Source organism: Myotis lucifugus, unplaced genomic scaffold (assembly GCF_000147115.1).
Source record: "Myotis lucifugus unplaced genomic scaffold, Myoluc2.0 scaffold_727, whole genome shotgun sequence".
Classification (NCBI taxonomy): Eukaryota; Metazoa; Chordata; class Mammalia; order Chiroptera; family Vespertilionidae; genus Myotis; species Myotis lucifugus.
Window position 1 is genome coordinate 1 of NW_005871775.1, and position 7,164 is coordinate 7,164.

The 7,164-nt window shown below is 49.9% G+C and overlaps 1 pseudogene; it reads right to left on the reverse strand.

Annotated features, from left to right (window-relative positions):
- Nucleotides 1-5,598: 5,598 nt before the first annotated feature.
- On the reverse strand, nt 5,599-6,713 carry LOC102434992 (annotated as a pseudogene).
- Nucleotides 6,714-7,164: the final 451 nt, after the last annotated feature.

Consider the following 7,164-nt stretch of genomic DNA (forward strand, 5'->3'; position numbering starts at 1 on the left):
GCTTCGGCCTCTTCCATTGCTGAGGCCGCTGCGAACACTTCCCTAGGTGGCTCATGCAAACTGGAAACGGCACATTCAACACATCCAGGAATCAACAGACCACAAACATCCCATCTGCTTTCTCCTACTACAAAGTCTTCAACACACTTCCATGGCATCACAGACTCCAGCTCAACACTCAATTCTGGGATTCAAACCACATCCTGGGGCGGGGGGGGGGGGGAGCCATGGGGGAAGCCAGCTTTTCCAATGGCAGCGACCAATTCACTCGACAAAGCTTACATCCACCACCCACCCCATCAGAGGGACTCACCCAAGATGCTCAAACACCTGGGGAGGCGTGGGCTAACTAAGTCAACCCTGCTCGGACACAGGGGCACAGCGGGGGGCGGGGGGGAGAAGGCCACTGACCCTCCCTCCTCCCATGGCTGAGGGACCTCACCTCCCCACACCATTTATCCTCCCAGGAAAAGAGCTGCGCATTCTTCACATGGGAATCCCATCATTTCCTCAAGGACTCACACACCAAGCCTCTTTCACCTCACACATCACACAATTGCATGGCCAGCTACAAACGAACCCTCCACAAAACCGGCTCCTCACTGTTAGGTTAGGTGGCTCAGGAGGCGGTGCAAGAAATAGAGAGTCCAGTGAATCAGAAAAGAAAGGAAAGGAAAAGGTTTATTTCTGCGTCCCCGGGAGACCCACTTAACCCAAGGATAGGGCGAGTGGATTCACGCCAACAGGGAGGGGGGCGCTTTTTTTCTACTGCGGTTGGGTGAGGGGCGGGGACATGAGCTGAGATATTCAGTTGAAGAAGTTTCAGCTGCAGGGGGGTCAGCCAGGTATTCAGGAAGGAGTCAGTATCTGTGTGGGGGTCGGTGTTGATTCAGGGAGAAGCCAGTATCTGTGTCTGGCATGCTGATCTGCCAGACATGCCAGGGGGAGTCCATCATCTCGTCACATGTCTGCATGTATCCGATCCTGGGCCCTCTCCGACCTAACACTCACAACATGGGGGACTGCTGGCCTCGGTTCCAACACACTTGCCTGGGGGGGAGCAAAAAAATACACAACACAATGGACAGGGGGACAGCGGGCCTCAGGGCACATGACAAATGGGAAGACACCTTTCTCCTTAGCACCAGCTGAGCTGGGACTCAGTCACAGTCAAGCAGCAATTTCAGGGAGGGATAGAGCCAGCCTTAGGCGTTGGGGAGAATTAGGGTACAAGGAAAACACACAGGGGCACACACTGGGAGAAGGGACATTTCTACAACACAACCAAGCCAGGGGCACTCACATCTCCATCACACAAGGGAGTAACAACAGGCGCATTGGCATAACACAAAGGAAATGCAAATGGCCCACAAAGGTCAAGATTTACAAAATAAAGACAAGGAAGCCCTTCATTATGGTGGAAAAGGGGAAAGCCCACAGGGAACGAGGGGGGACAACCTCACGAGGCCCATGGGAGGGTCAACCTTGGGGCCCAGGACTTAATAGAGGAACCAACTCCAAGGGGAATATGGACCCAGCAGAGGGAATAGCAGGCACCACGATCTGCACCCTTGACAGGCCATACGGACAGGAACCCATGGGACCCTGTTCACCCTCCCTACGTGGCAGTCTGCACACAGCTCCACACTGGCTACAACACTTTCTGTCCGGGAATTCTTTCTACGATTCCAGCGGGAAAAAAATACGGGTTCCAGTACAAAAAGGACGGAGCCACGGGATCCCCCTCCCCCGCCTTATAACACCCGCTACCAAGGGGCACCTCTGCCCTCAGTGCCCACTCGTACCCTCACATCCTGCAGGGACGACAAGCCAATCTCTCCATCACAGACACACAAACATTCCTCTTCAGCTAGGTCTTGGCTCCACCTGCTGGCCAAGATGCGCTCCACATGCTGATCTTCACCTGCATCACACGCTCCTGAAAGGTGGACCCACAGCAAAGGCTCGCCGATGTCCGCCCGCCTCTCCAATTGGGAAAAATCCATACTGGTTCCCATACATCTGTCACCTGCTGTTTGTCCGGGTCCCAAAACAACTTCTTTTACGAGGCACGTGGACGAAAATGATCTAAGGCGACATCTTCCTCAGCATACACAGTCCAGGCATGCTTTGGGATCATTGACTAAAACTTCTATGCTGTTCCATCATTGACGTGAAATTCAGGCAAAAAGCACAGGGATTTTCAATAGAAACGTTTTAGGAAATGGGGAAGGAAGCGGGAAAATATTTTCGAAAACTGCAGCACACTTGGCAGGTTACACAATTTCTTAAAACAGCACAAAAAACAATAGCACATGCACAGCTGGGGGTGCTCCACAGCCTCCTGTCGCCAGCCTGAACATCACATTCCCCTCCTAAGAACAGGTATCCCCATGGACATATCTGAGGAACAAATGGGGGACAACTACAGCTTCATTCTTCACTTACATTGACACTTTCACAGCAACATGCAAAGTGCAAGACCTGTGCTCCTCTTGCTTCACACCTTTACAACAATCAAGAAAAGTTTCACACCCAGATGCTCAGTCTGCACTCTTTGCAAACTTCCAAGCTTAAAGGATCAACAAATTTCCCCCCCTTTCATCTCCACTCATTTCACAGACCCTGGGGAAGAGACAGCAAAACCCCACAAGCACCCGGACCTGGGATCACAGCCACAATACCACTTACGGGGCCATGTGCTGGCAGCTAAAACACATCATTTTTAGGACAACGTCCACTTCACCTGGGGAATGGGACACACAAAAGGGCTCAGCACACAAGACACTACACAGACGGAGGGGTGGGTGGCTGTGGCTCCTGCCTCAGAAATAACAGTCGCAGCAACAACGGGGAACCAACCCTGAGCGGCCTCACCTGGGGCCCCGCCACTCGTCCAGGACACTGTGACACCTCCCGCATCACACCTGGGCGGGGGGGGGCTCTCCTCACATCTTGCACGCCTGCCGCTCACCTCACTCTGAACCTCACACCCGGCCGGTGCTCTAACCGCTGAGCCGTCAGGGGCAGGTACCTTGGTTGCGGGCACATCCCCACTAGGGGATGTGCACGAGGCAGCTGATGGATGTTTCTCTCATCCATGTTTCTGATTCTCTAGCCCTCTCCCTGCCTCAAAGTCAGCGGTTCTCAACCTGTGGGTCACAACCCCTTTGGCTACACATTAACATGCAGATCCGAGAACCCGGAAGAGGGAGAAAATGGCAGACTTGGGATTTTCACCTTCACGCGGCTTCACTCACCAATTTCAGGACCATTTCTTTGGCGAATCAAAGGGGAGCTTCACTGGGACATTCGACCAACAACACCTTGTGCCTCTGGCCCTGCTGCTGACCTTGCAGCTAAAGCCATGGGACCGTGACCAAAAACTACACCCACCATTTCAGCGATGCTGCCACGCCAGCCATCATGCCATCCCTGGACCGAATGAGGTCAAGGCTCTGAGTCTGCACCACTTCCCTCCCAGCACTGACAAAGGATTCGCCAGACACTGCTGCACTGCGTGAGCTCCCTCCCTGACTAGTATGTTCCTTGGCGTCTGCTTTTCCTACAGACTGCTGAGGACTTCTTCTGGCAACCTCATGCTCTGTCATTGACAAACACCGGCTATTGCTTCCATTCACTTTTTCAAGTGACCATTTCAAACCGTTCCCAACCACCTGGACTACAAATACACATGCTCTCCTGCGCCTCTTGACACCACTTGCTACAGGCCTTTGCCCGTCCTGAACGGAACTTTTAGAAGCAGAAACCAGTGCTTGTTCATTGACGAACTTTCTGACTCCACCACAGTTCCATCCAGAACAGTCACTGATTGTGTGTGAAACAAACTGATGAAACACAACACATCTTTCACAATCACAACATGGGGGCATCCCAGCTCTTCTTCTTTTCACTCCCTTTTGGAAATAAATGATAGAAAAATGGCTACAAGAACAACATTGGGTCTTTCCATCGTTGAAAACGAGCATATTTTTGAAATTATACGAAAGCTTCATAAACTCTGAAGAGAGTTTAGAAATAGAGCACAATCCAGAGAACGCATTCTATGCCACGCATCATGTGTGAAGATTTCCCCAAACAGAGTAAAGTGCGAACGGATACTTACGTTTTGAAAATTACCATCATATCTAATAGTACAGTGAATGGATTTTGATGACATAAAAAAACTAAAAACAAAAAAAGATAACATATGTGTCTTAATTGAGACTAAATTAGGAAAACGCCTTTCTTAGATCCGACAGTTCCCTGGCATGTAGAATGATTCCTAATCTATTTCCAGTCAAAAGTGACTAAAGCAAAAGGTAGGCCTGAGACAGAGAGAGAAAGAGCAGCAAGAGATTCTACATATAAGGAACTTTGAGCTACATTTATAAAGGTCGCACTTCCACCTTCGTAATCCAGGAACGCCCCTACTCAGCCAATAGGTTAGGGCACATATTGCAGTAAAAGTGGGGAGGAGGTGAGGACATTGTAGTGGATGTGGGTTTTAGCACAGCCAAGAAGAAAGAGTTCCTTGTGTACATTCCTATTCCTCTTTCCAATCATCACTACAGACGCCAGCAGCACAATTCCAATGTCTGCCACTTCTATCTCCCAGTCATGTCTCCCAGATGTAGAAGTCTGAGCACCCCAGTATTGACAACACTCAGATACAGCAGAGACAACATGTGCACCTGAGGACCACATCCCACACAAAGGTTTATCAAACCTGCAGGTAGGAAGACAAGACTATGAGTCCTTCCTGGCTGCAAAGTGATAGTCGCTGCAAAAAGAAAAAGAAATCAGGTGGACACTTTGCAAAGAGAGTCCTGAGGCAAAAATTGGTCTTTCAAGACCAATTTATTATGAGGTCATGACAGCAAGAGCAGTGTTGGTTTTTATAGCTAACAAAGTGCAGAGATGACTGCAACATCTGCAGAACAAGCAAGTCCCTAAAGACGGACTTTGGAACATTTTTCTAAATGTAAATGTTTATGGCCCAATGGAAGACTCATCTCACCCTGGTCAGTGTCTCAGTGTTTAGAGCTTTGGCTCAGACCTGAAGGGTCAGGGGTTTGATTCCACTCAAGGGTGCATAACTGGGTTGCAGTTCCATCCCTCGCAATGCATCTGTCTGGGCATTGCATCTCTTTCTCTTTCTCGGAGTCTGTCTCTGCCTTTCCTTCCCTCCTTGGCACTCCCTCTAAAAATCTATGGACGAACATATCCTTAGCCTGGCCAATGTTGCTCGGTCGGTGTGTGTCAATCTAGGATCCATTGGTGGTCAGGGCAGATGCCTTGGTGGTGGGTTTGATCGCCAGTAGGGTGCATGCGGGAGTCAGTTTACGGAAGAGTCACTCTCATCGTTGATGTTTCTCCCTCTCTCCCAACCCCTTCCTCTCTGAAATCAATAAAGATGCATTTGAAAATGTGATTTCTTTAAGGAAAATAATGAACCTAAAATCTTGGGCCGAGATGCAGCCTTCCCCCGACAGCAGATGGAAACTCCCCAGATTGGGCTGTCTACCAGATGCTCAATGGCAGCAACAGTGACTTCCGCTTCTGGAAAATCAAAGGGGTCTTACAACAGGCAGGATCTCAGGACTGCTTCAGGCGCTTGCGTGCGGGTCCCAGACAGGCGCCCTGTGCTGAAGCCAGAGAGCGGTACATCTCAGCCACCAAGTGAGGATGGGACCCCACCATGGCCTGCCACCTCTCAGTCTCCAAGACATCCTCAGTGTGAGAGTTGATGAAGTCCACTGCCTGAGGTTTCAGTCGATCTGAGCTGTGGAGGTCAGCCAAGGTGAGCATTTCTGCAGCATCCTCCTCAGAGATGTGTCTGCTGAGGGCTTCCTCACACATGACCTTCAAAAGCTCCAGGACATACTTGTCAGCAGCTGCCAGCAAACCATCAGCCATTTTGTCCAGGTACAGAGCCTTCCCCTTGTAAATGAAGCACATCATTTCCTTAAGAACTCCAGGCTGCATGTCAATGATTTCAACCGGACTCTTGTTGCTCTCCTCCATTGCATGTGCAAACATGGCCCTAAACACTGGGGGACGAGCTGCTAAGATAGCTTTGTGAGCCTGGAGTTCCTGGCCAGAAACAACAGTCTGTGAACCAGGAATTTTCCCAAAGTCCTCCTGGCGCATGGGCCACCTGGCATTAAGGAACCTTCACCATCTTCGTGGTACTCTGGCCAGAAATGGTGAAGAAATCTTGCGCCACACTCACCTCACAGAAGAGAGTCAGCTTGTCATCAGGGAGAAGGCTATTGTCTTCATCCAAAAGAACATCTCTACGGATGAATTTCTTGAATCCACAGGCTTTGCCTTGTACAAAGCTATATGCCCGGTGACTCTCCAAAGATTTGATTTCTTCTCCCTTATCATTCAGGATGGAGAGTTTGAATTTTGCCAAAAATATACACTTTGGAGAACTGACCAGACAGGTAAAGTGACAGGTAATCTTTGCTTTCTTCGTCTAGCCTTTTCGGGTATACCCTCAAACGCCATGTCAGTTGATCAATGGCTTCTGATGAAAAGGTGGAACTTTGAATGACGTCACCCACTTCCTGCCAGCAAAAGCTAAAGTTACCGATGGTACACATGTGGCAGAATTTCACTACCTTGATCTCAGTGTGGCACCAGCTCTCAGCTACAGGGCCACTCGACATTTCTGCTGGAGGTGGCTGACTTGGAACCCTCAACATTGCAAGTTTGAAGGTTCAACAAGATTTCCAAAGTCAGAGGACAAAGATTTCTGTTCTCTTTTCACCCACATTAAATCAGTAGTGGGAAGATGAATGTTGGGGTCCAGCCCCAGCAGGCCCAGGGGTTCCCAACGGTGTGGACAGCATCGGCGAAGAAAGAATGACACGGAGACAGCGTTCAGATGATCAGCACAGCCAGCGTCTCTAGCCAGGTTCTCTAGCCAGGTTCTCTCTTTATTCTCCTGTTACATCTGTATTGATACCTGTGGGAAACCGATATAGGGTTGAGCCTCGGACTGACCTGCTGGCAGAGTCACAAACAAGTCCCAGCTTAAAGGGCTCAGTCCTCTTAGCATAGTTAGGCTTGACCTTATAACACTCCCCAGATCTTACCTGGGAAGCTAATGGGCTGAGGGAAGTGCAGGGAGTGTAAACATGATCAAAACAGGTG